The following is an 11,957-nucleotide window of genomic DNA, read 5'->3' on the forward strand; positions in this document are numbered from 1 at the left end:
GTAACTAGGATCACAAGAATGACATTGGAATGCTAAGAATATTAAATTTCTTGATACAGGTGATGTTTATGTGGATATATTCACTTTGTGAAAATTCATCAAGCAGTACATTTACAAATTATGGACTTCTGTTATGCATGTTATACTTTTATTTTAAAAATTAACCTTAAAATGGTTCTTTTAGTGGTCAAATAAAAATGGCCTGTTTTCTATTGGGCTCAGAAATAACTTTTTTTAATTTAAATTTTAGGTAGTTAACATACAGTGCAATATTGGTTTCTGGAGTAGAATTCAGTGATTCATCACTGTGCTTATCCCAACAAGTGACCTCTTTTTTTTAAAAGATTTTATTTATCTATTCATGAGAGAGAGAGAGAGAGATTGGCAGAGACACAGGCAGTGGGAGAAGCAGGCTTCATGCAGGAAGCCTGATGTGGGACTCGATCCCAGGTCTCCAGGATCACACCCTGGGCTGAAGGCAGCGCTAAACCGCTGAGCCACCCAGGCTGCCCACAAATGGCCCCTTTAATTCCCATCATCCATCTAGACCATCCTTCCCAAATCCCTCCATCAACCCTCAGTTTGTTCTCTATCATTGAGTATCTTATGTCTTGTTTCCCTCCCTCCCTTTTTTCTTTTCCCCCTTCCCATATGTCCATCTGTTTTCTTTCTTAAATTCCACATGTGAGTGAGATAATATGGTATTTGTCTTTCTCTAACTTATTTCACTTAGCATAATACACTCTAGCTCTAATGTCCACAATAGCCAAACTGTGGAAGGAGCCTCAGTGTCCATCAAAAGATGAATGGATAAAGAAGATGTGGTTTATGTATACAATGGAATATTCCTCAGCCATTAGAAACGACGAATACCCACCATTTGCTTCGACGTGGATGAAACTGGAGGGTATTATGCTGAGTGAAATAAGTCAATCAGAGAAGGACAAACATTATATGGTTTCATTCATTTGGGGAATATAAAAATAGTGAAAAGGAATAAAGGGGAAAGGATAAAAAATAAGTGGGAAATATCAGAAAGGGAGACAGAACATGAAAGACTCCTAACTCTGGGAAACGAACTAGGGGTGGTGGAAGAGGAGGTGGGTAGGGGGTGGGGGTGACTGGGTGATGGGCACTGAGGGGGGCACTTGATGGGATGAGCACTGGATGTTATTCTATATGTTGGCAAATTGAACACCAGTAAAAAATAAATTTATTAAAAAAATACACTCTAGCTCCATCCATGTCATTGCAAAGGGCAAGATTTCATTCTTTTTGAAGGCTGAGTAATATTCCATTATATATATACCACTCTTCTTTATCCATTCATCAGTTGATGGACATTTGGGCTCTCTCCATAGTTTGGCTATTATTGATAATGCCACTATAAACATCAAGGTGCATGTATCCCTTCAAATCTGTATTTTTGTATCCTTTGGTTAAATACCTAATAGTGCAATTGCTGGATCATAGACTAGTTCTATTTTTAACAAGAAATAATTTTTTAAAATTAAATCCCACGTTTTATTTTTGTCTTCATAATTCTATTTTCTGAGTTTTCTAACATGAAAATTAACTTATCATAAGAGGTTAGTTTGTCAATTTCAAAAAAAAAATTATGAGTCCACATCACCCTTCTCAAACTTAAACCATTTTTATATGCAGTTTGTAGTGGATTGAATTATATCCCCTTAAAAGATATATTTGCCCTAATATGCAGTACCTGTGAATGTGACCTTATTTGGGAATAGAGTCTTTTCAGCTGTAATTAGGGATCTCAAGATGAGCCTGCTCTAAATCCAGTAAGTGGTTGCCTTTATTTGTGACAGGAGAGAGATTTGACACTTAGATACCAGGAAGAAAGCCATGTGTAGACAGAGGTGAAGATGGGAGTAATGCATCTACAAGGTCGAGAACACCAAGGATTGTCAGTGCCCAGAAGCTATGAGAGAGGCCTGGAACACACTGTCCTTTAGAGCCTCCAGAAGGAACCGACCTTGTTGACACTTTGATTTCTGACTTTGGACCTCCAGTACTGTGAATCAATTTCTGCTGCTTTAGTCCACCAAGTTTGTGATAATTTATCTGAGCAGCTTTAGGAAACTAATACATCATCCCTCCTCATACACACATTCAGACAAAGGTACACTTAGACTAATGGCCCCACTTGAGTATTAAACTTACCATAAAGTTGTGTTACCAGATTTGTATTGTTTTTATAATACTAGAAAAATCCATGGTGATTGGGAAAGTTTGTACCCCTTTCCTATGTCACTTCTTTGTGGTCCCAGTTTTCCATAGCCCTACATACTGAGTCATCACCAAGCTAGCAGTTTGTCAAAGTAACAGCTGTAAGCATTTCAACTTTCCCATCCCATGACACATTTCATCATTTCCTTCGTCGTGGCAGTTGATAACGCCTAAGAACAAAGTAGATCTCTTCTTGTAATTTGTTTTTTACTTAGAGTCCTAATTAGCATAAAGGGAGTTGAAGAGCAATTTCTATGTGGAATACTTATTACCGAGGTTAAGAGACACTATGCTTAACATTTAATTGGGTTATAGTGCTGTGAAGCTAGTCTTCAAGGTCATAAAAATCTTACTTATGAACACAAAAAGAAAATGCTAACAGCTGTTTTAAAAACATCAAAGTTGCATTTTCTTCTTGAGCAATGAGGAGTTGTTTCTTACATAGAACACCAAGTTTAATATGTCTTTAAATGTTCTTTTTAGTAATAGAAGAAAGAAACGACCCTGTTCTAAGAACAAATGAGTTGACTGCAAATGTGATGTCTTTTGATTCCCCAGCATTCCCCCATGCAGGAACCAATCTTCCAGTCATTCAGCTTATACTGACAAGGAAGTAAGACCCACTTGAGAGTCTGCCACAGTCTCACAATCTCCTGTCATGCAAGAACATGGTGGCTCAATGCTTTACTGCCAATGAACATACCTGGGTTATGGGTAAGCCTTGTTGAATGGACTAACTCAATACTGTTTCCAAATTTTTCCCTAACCTCCCATCCACCACAACCTATTTTTTATACAGAAGCCATTTAATGACCATTTAAACATTTAAACGAAATGGTCTATTCCCTGACAAAACTCTCTAAGGGCTTTCTACTACCTTTAGAATGAAATCCAAAGACACTACATGATCCAGTCCCTGTCTACACACTCTTCTTATTCTCAACTCAGCATTTGCCATTCCTTCTACCTGCTGTGTTCAGCCCACAGATTTTCCCATTGCTGAATTTTTCTTACCCGTCAGAATTGAACTTAGTGGTTACAAATCCCGAGGAACTTTCAAAAGAGGTGCCCCATGCCCACGGCCGGTCTGTCTATATGGCATAAGCCAACTTTATTTTTTCTGAAATTATTAATCATTTACTGGTGGACTTGTCATTTGTCCCCATCACTTTCACCCTAAACTCGATTATAAACTCCATTAAAGTGGAGCCCTTTTTCATTTTGAATTCTCCTGTCCCCAGAATGGTTCTTAATAAAATATTTGTAGAATGAATGAATGACTATAACCATTTTGATAAATGCCACTATGGACATAGGTCCTTGCTCAAAATTAACCCTCATTTACCACCAATAATTCATGTTTTCTTAAAAAAAAACACCCTTGTATGTAATTATACATTTCACCCCATGACTACTGTATTCATTATTTATGGCTGAATAACAATTTACTTAGTGGTTGGAAGCAACAAATATTGATGGGATGAGCACTGGGTGTTATATGTTGGCAAATTGAATTTAAATTTTTTTAAAAAGGAAAAAATTAAATACATACATACATACAGCAAATATTAATGATCTCATAGTTTCTGTGGGTCAGGCAACTAGGAATGGTGGAGCCGAGTCCTTCTGCCTCAGGGTCTCTCGGGTTGCAGTCAAGGAGTTGGCCAGGGCAGCAATTGTCTCACAGCCCCCAAAGAGAAGTGTATACTTTTAAACTCACTCTGGCTGTTGGAAGGATTCAGCTTCTCACAGGAGGTCTCACAGAAGGCTGAATTAGACTGGCTATCAGCAGAGGCTTTCTTCAGTTCCTTGCCACGTGGACCTTCCCATATAGCCACTCAACACATGGCATTTTGCTTTGGCAGAGTGAGAAAGTGAGAGAGAGTAAGAGCCCTAAGACACACAGAAACGAAATCATTTTGTAGCCACATCTTGAAAATGACATACCATGACCTTTACAGTGTCCTATTTGTTGGAATTGAGTCACTAGATCCAGCCCAAATTGAAGGGAAGGAGATTTCTCTTGAGTATTGGAAATCAGGGATCATTGGAAGCCATTTCAGAGGCCACCTGCCACAACAAATACCTCCATGTTTGCCTAGTGTTTGTCCCTCCCCTCACTCTGTCTAGTTTTCTTGGAGTTTTCTGTTCTTGAAGGCCAAAGCTCTGGTCATCAGGCCCACTTTCTGTCACTTGCCAGTTATTCTTGACAACTTAGCCATCTGGAGTGAAAAGTTTCAGTTCAAAGTATGTAGGAAGCTGGGACAAACAGCAGGTTACAAAATTTCCCTAACACATGGGTATCAGAACTATATGTACCAAGGACTGAGTATCATTAGAAGACAAATATTCATTCATTCTTTCAAGAAATATTTATTGAATGACTGAATGTGCTACATACTGTTCTAGATACTGAGATACATCAATGTTCAAAACTGGAAAAATAAAGCTTGCTCTCATCAACCTTTATAAACTGATGTAGATAGAAGGCAGGTAATAAGCTATAAATAAAAATACACAGTGTGTTAGTGCTAAGTGCTAAGGAGAATGAGGGGGGATATAAGGTGCCAGATTGGGAGGGGGTAACATTTTAGCTGCAGTAGACCACCCTTCTTCCAATCCAGCACTTTATATTTCCTCTCGTCCTCCTTAGCACTTAGCACTATATCCTCATTGAGAAGATGCCCATTGAACAAAGACCTGAAGGATGATCTGCAAAAACCTGGGGGAAGTCATCCAGCCAGCTGAAATAACGAGTACAATGGAGAGACCAGGACCAATGTATGACAGAAAATTTCAAAGTTCAATGTGTCTGAAATGAATGAATAGGGGAAAGTGTAGAAGGAAATGAAGTCAGAAAGTGGGGGTCAGATCATACAAGGCCCTACAGATCGTTGTTACAACTTGGTTTTTCTTGGCAGTGATGTGGGGAGCTTCTTGGAAGATGTCGAGCACAGGACTGATCATGAGCTGCTGTAATATGTTAACAGGGTCATGTTGGCTGCCATGATGGGAGAGCAGACTAATGGGAACTTGGGAAGAAAGAATGAGACATCCTTTACATGGCCAGTGCTATGAGCCAGATTAGAGATGCTAGGCACTCCAAGTAGAGTAGCAACAGTGGGGGTGCATGAGAAGTGATCAAATCCTGGGTATATTATGTTTTGTTTTGTTCTGTTTTTGTATATTTTTTATTGGAGTTCGATTTGCCAACATATAACGCCCAGTACTCATCCAGTCAAGTGCCACCCTCAGTGCCCATCACCCAGTCACCCCATCCCCCCCGCCCACCTCCCTTTCCACTACCCCTTGTTCGTTTCCCAGAGTTAGGAGTCTCTCATGTCCTGTCACCCTCACTGATATTTCCCACTCATTTTCTCTCCTTTCCCCTTTAATCCCTTTCACTATTTTTATATTCCCCGAATGAATGAGACCATATAATGTTTGTCCTTCTCCAATTGACTTATGAATGGATAAAGAAGCTGTGGTCTATGTATACAATGGAATATTCCTCAGCTATTAGAAAAGACAAATTACCCACCATTTGCTCCGATGTGGATGGAACTGGAGAGTATTATGCTGAGTGAAATAAGTCAATTGGAGAAGGACAAACATTATATGTTCTCATTCATTCGGGGAATATAAAAAATAGTGAAAAGGAATGAAGGGGAAAGGAGAGAAAATGAGTGGGAAATATCAGTGAGGGTGACAACATGAGAGACTCCTAACTCTGGGAAATGAACAAGGGGTGGTGGAGGGGAGTTGGGCAAGGGGATGGGGTGACAGGGTGACGGGCACTGAGGGGGAGGCACTTGACGGGATGAGCACTGGGTGTTATGCTATATGTTGGCAAATTGAACTCCTATAAAAAAATTTTAAAAAGAGAAAGAAAAAAATCCTGGGTATATTTTGAAAGCAAAACTGAGAGGATTCATTGAGTGATTAGATAGTATTTGTAGCAGAAGGAGAAGTCATGTCTGACTCCAAGGACTTTGGCCTGGACCAACAAAGAATGAAGTTGCCATAAACTGAGATGGGGGAGTCAGGTTGTGGGAGGAACACATTTGAGGGAGGGATATCAGAGGACCAGTTTTAGACATGTTGACTTTGAAGAGCCTTTCTAGACATCTGAATGCAGATGTTGAGCAGGCAATAGTCTGGAGTTAGGAAAGAGGTTCGGTCTAGAGATAGACACTTGCAAGGACTTATTGTATAGTCGGCATGTAAAGCAATAAGACTGGATGAGATCACCTAGGCCACAAAGGTACCCAGAAAAGAAAGAGGTGAAAACCAAAACATCAGAGTCAAAAGCATGGTTCTGGAATCAGCTCTGTGCTTAAACTAGGTCCAATTACTAGGAGCATGACAGGAATTTCCTGCTGAATAGATGGCTGAGGTACTCCCAGGAGGGTCCCCTTGTTTAGATTTTTTTCTAGCCAGGACTAACATGAGTCAAATAAGATCTTCCTTCTGCCTTCGAGGTGGCAAACCTCAAGGCAAGCTCCACTTCATAGCTGGGCTTCAAGAAAGCCTATTATTTCCTTTCTTCCAACTTTGACCTCGGTTTCCTCTAGGTGGGTGGTTTTCAAGCATCAATGTGTGTAATAATCCCCAGGAGGGTTTGTAGTTTCCTCCCTCCAGAGAGTGTAGGGAGGCTAGAAATTCTGTAGGTGAGTGTAGGGAGGCTAGAAATTCTGAAATGAAGAAATCTTCATTCTTACTAAGTGCCCTGGTTAATCTTGATAAGGGTGCTCCACTTTGAGAAAGCTAGATCATGGCCATTGCTGCTATAAACATCGGGGTGCAGGTGTCCCGGCGTTTCATTGCATTTGTATTTTTGGGGTAAATCCCCAACAGTGCAATTGCTGGGTCGTAGGGCAGGTCTATTTTTAACTGTTTGAGGAACCTCCACACAGTTTTCCAGAGTGGCTGCACCAGTTCACATTCCCACCAACAGTGTAAGAGGGTTCCCTTTTCTCCGCATCCTCTCGATAGCCAAACTGTGGAAGGAGCCTCGGTGTCCAACGAAAGATGAGTGGATAAAGAAGATGTGGTTTATGTATACAATGGAATATTACTCAGCTATTAGAAATGACAAATACCCACCATTTGCTTCAACGTGGATGGAACTGGAGGGTATTATGCTGAGTGAAGTAAGTCAGTCGGAGAAGGACAAACATTATATGTTCTCATTCATTTGGGGAATATAAATAATAGTGAAAGGGAATATAAGGGAAGGGAGAAGAAATGTGTGGGAAATATCAGAAAGGGAGACAGAACGTAAAGACTGCTAACTCTGGGAAACGAACTAGGGGTGGTGGAAGGGGAGAAGGGCGGGGGGTGGGAGTGAATGGGTGACGGGCACTGGGGGTTATTCTGTATGTTAGTAAATTGAACACCAATAAAAAATAAATTAAAAAAAAAAGAGAAAGCTAGATCACCATAACGAGTACTAAGTCTTTATTACTCTAGAAAGGTAAGTTTAAATACTCATAGTGGCTATTAACTCTAGCTTTCTAATGATAATGTAGTTACTTCCTAAGTGCTGTCATAGATTTGAAGCTTAAAATCATATATCATCAGTTACTTAGCTGCTTGAAAATACATTTGGAAAACAAATACTCCTACTCTATTATTTTTTTAAAATTTTTGGAAAGAGTACCAATCAACTATTATTGATTCAGAGAGTTAAGTTCTAAGCATGCAAAAAACGCATTTCTATCTGAAGACCACTGTTATAGGGACATTTGTGATCTTCCATATCCAGTTTTGCTCTCCTTCCAGTTATAGAGGAGTTTTAAACCTTGGCAGGGGAAAGGAGCATGTCATTGGTTCTGGTCAATGGATTGTGAGCAGAAATATTAGAAATATTAGACCTTCCAGACCAAAGTATTTCAGAGTGAGTATTTGACCTTCCAGTAGTTTCTTCCTTTGCCAGAGCAATTGTAGAGGAAGCCTCATGTTGAGTTGATGGATATGGAAGATCAAAACAGTCCACATCTCTAGTCATCTGATGGTGATGTTCACCTTGGTTAGTCTCTGGATTCATAGCAGACTTTGTGAGTGAAAAATATATTTTGTGTGGAGCCACCAAAATTTTTCCTGGTTTATTTGTTACTGTGTCATAAGCCTATCATAACCTGACGCTGTCACTTGCCAATATATCATAAGATAACTATAAAAATGTAGACCCGGAAGAGATTTGATTATTTTAAGTTTGTAACTCATTTTCAGACTACATCCCACTTATTGAAATGTTTCCTTGCTATATATAAAAACAATCAGATCACCTCTCACATAACAACTCTTACTCTCTCTTATGTCTACAATTTCATATTGTTTGCTAAATGTAACATGAAACTTTGCTGCCTGCATGTTCTGGATTATTCTACTTACTCTATTTTGATATTTATATTAGGAAACTGAAACAGAGAGCATCCTATTTTTCAAACACTATTTCCTTTAGTTGTTTCCTGTCCTTTGTTCTTATCCTACCCCCCAATAAGCAAGATCACCAGCTCATCTTTCTAATTTTCCTTTTTACAGAGGCCAGGCTGGGTGCCTACCCAACATCTCTCTTTGCCACCCTCACAGGCTTCTGTAATATTCTCTGCGTCCCTCTCACCACATAATATCAAAGTCTGCTGTCTCTGTATTAGGCTTAAGCTCTTCACCCACAGGGATTGTATCTCATTTGTACCTAGGACCTAGAACATAGAAGATATTCAGTGAATGTTGTTGCACTGAACCTGACCACTTGAGTCACACATGTCAAGCCTGTATGTAGCTCTGCAGATGGAAGGATGGATTCTCAGGAGTGCTCTTCCTCCAGGCCTCATGTAATGCCCCAGTTGTCTCTGTGATAGTTGTAAGAAGCTCTTATGCTTAAAAGGAATATTAACAGTTATTAAAAACATGGAATACTAGCTGTTTGTTCCATATTGATGTGTCAAAAGAATCATACAGGCCTAGAGGATGTGGCCACTTTTTAAAGTAGTCACCATATGCAATGAATACTGGCTGATTTCTAATTCATGAAGTTTTTATCATCCATCTTCTGGAAATGAGTTGGGAATCTAGTTTTATAGACATCTGATTTTATTTGATTAGTTTAAGAAGCAAAAGCACGAGTTAATGGTGTATTACCATTCCCATGTACTAGAAAGATGTGTTAATGAAATATAATTGTCAACTATTCCATATGTTAATGGGAACTACATGTGAGAATCCGATATGCTTGCTTGCTCTATAAAACATCTTGAAGAGGTCTTTATGGGTATTTTACAGCTAATTCAGAGATCTCAACCATGGCCAAGTCAGAGTAACATGATTTTGCATTACTATCTACCTTTCTGCAAAGTGGTTATCATTGCAGTTTGAGAACAGAGAACCTTTTATGCAAACTATGTTTTATAGAACATTGGTAAACTTTGAGATGTTAATAGGACTCCGTGAGTACAAATTTTGGAAGTGCTAGGTAAACCAAAAGTAAACAGGATTTCTCTTTGTAAGACTTCTGCGAGTCTTGCCCTTGCCTTAAGAATGGGACTCATTTATCCAGTAGGCATGGTGCCAGGGCCCGTAATGCTTAGAGGAACCCACAAAAATATCTTCGTTTCTTTCAAAATGAGAAGAATAAATGAATATATAATAATGAATCCAGCCTGGATTATATTAATCTTTATACCAATGTAATCATAAAACATATTTTCATAGTTTTTTATGGAGGAAGTAGCCCACAAGCAAAAGTGTCTAGAACCCTTGGATATTAAAATGCAATCCTGTTTATAATTCTCTAAAAAGTGTGATATGCAGGATTTTCCAGAAATTACTTGTGTATGAGTATCGTTTCATACAGTTTCTCAGAGGACCAGAGCTAAGAACATGTGGGAATATTTATAAATTGAAATGAACACTAGAATAAGAGTTATAAGAATTAGATTTTAGTGATATCTGCTACTAACTAACCATGCATCTTTGAGTAAGCCATGCAACATCCCTGGCTCCCAGATTATTAAGAAAAAATGATGGTATTCAACTGGATGTCTTAAAATATGCTTTCCATCTTAAAGGTAATGTTATTTCATATTTTGACTATCCTTGCTTGGTTTGCTGATTTTTTTAAGTTTATACGCATAGGTTAGAACATGAATTCTGAGCGAAAGTCAGAAATACAAGTTTTATGCCTGCTTTTGGCCTTACCTACCTTCTTCCAATAAGAAAATATGCCAAATGTTCATCTCTCAAACAGGAAAAAAGAGTAAGAAATTGGGGCACCTGGATGGCTCAGTGGTTGAGCGTCTTGCCTTTGGCTCAGGTCATGATCCCAGGGTCTTGGGATGGAGTCTTGCATCTGGCTCACCACGGGGAGCCTGCTTCTCCCTCTGCCTATGTCTCTGCCTCTCTCTCTGTGTCTCTCATGAATAAATAAAATGAAATCTTTTTTTAAAAAAAAAAAGGGTAAGGAACTTGGGAAATTCCCATCTTAAATGTGTTCTCTATTCAGATAGATAGCAATTAAAGTTAACGTCTTTTTTTCCCTATGATAGGGGATGATACAGTGTTGGGGAGGGTGGTTGGTCAAGAAAGAAAAGGCAAATATGTCTCTCAGGTTTTAAGTGTGGGTGACTTCCTGGCTTGGCTAGTTGTACTACCAACTCACTTTTTGACATGTTGAGTTTTTGGTTATTTGTAAGATAACAAAAAGGAGATGCCCCACAGATGGTTCTACACACAAGTCTAAAATTCAGGAGAGAGGCCAGGTCTTGTGTCTTATATGTGGGAATCTTCAGCCTAGTGGAAGCAGTTCAAAGTACTGGAGTAGAAGAAATAATCCTAGGGAATAAGAGAGAAGAATAGTGGACTATGGATGTAAGTATGGGAAACATCAATCATAAGGGGTACTTATAGCAAGATAAACTCCCAAAAGGGGGGACAGGAAAAAACAGAGAAATACAAGAACTAGAAGAGGTTATCATTATACAAATAGAAGACATTATAATGGAAATGGATTAGAAAGTTTAAGACAAAAAGAAAAAGAAACCAGGTACTCCTACTCACTTCAGCTGAGACCATGAATAACTCCTGCTTTCCTAGGAGTCAGTCCGGTAGTGTACAGCACAACCCAAAGAACAATTACACCATGGGACCTGATAATTCCCTTTTAAATAATTTATGATAAAGAAAGAATCCCAAGGAAATTGTCAAAGACTTATGTTCAAGGATGTATATAATACTTTCATTTATTTGTAATTTAAAAAGATTACAAATATGGAGCAAATAGCCAGTAGTACAGGAAAGCATCACCTATGACAGTTTATTTTGTAGAATATCATGCAGTTAGAAGCATTTTCAAAAAATATTAAAGATACGAGGACATATTCACAATATCCATCTATCGAGGTATATGTGTATATGTCAAAATGTTAACAATGGTTATCACCATTTGTGTTTTTACAGGTGAAGTTAATTTTCTTTTTTGTGTTTTCCTATATTTTCCAAATACCGCATAATTGCTATGGTCTGAATGTCGCGATCCTCCAAAATTCATAAGCTGAAATTGTAACCCCCAGAAGTGACAGGATGAGAAGGGGTAGCCTTGGGGAAGTGCCTCAGTGCTTAGGGTGGAGCCCTCATGAATCAGATTAGTGCTTTCTAAATGAGGCTTCAGAGAGCTCCCTTCCCCATCTGCCTTGAGAGAGTTCCAT

The sequence above is a fragment of the Canis lupus genome, chromosome X (assembly GCF_003254725.2).
Source record: "Canis lupus dingo isolate Sandy chromosome X, ASM325472v2, whole genome shotgun sequence".
NCBI lineage: Eukaryota > Metazoa > Chordata > Mammalia > Carnivora > Canidae > Canis > Canis lupus.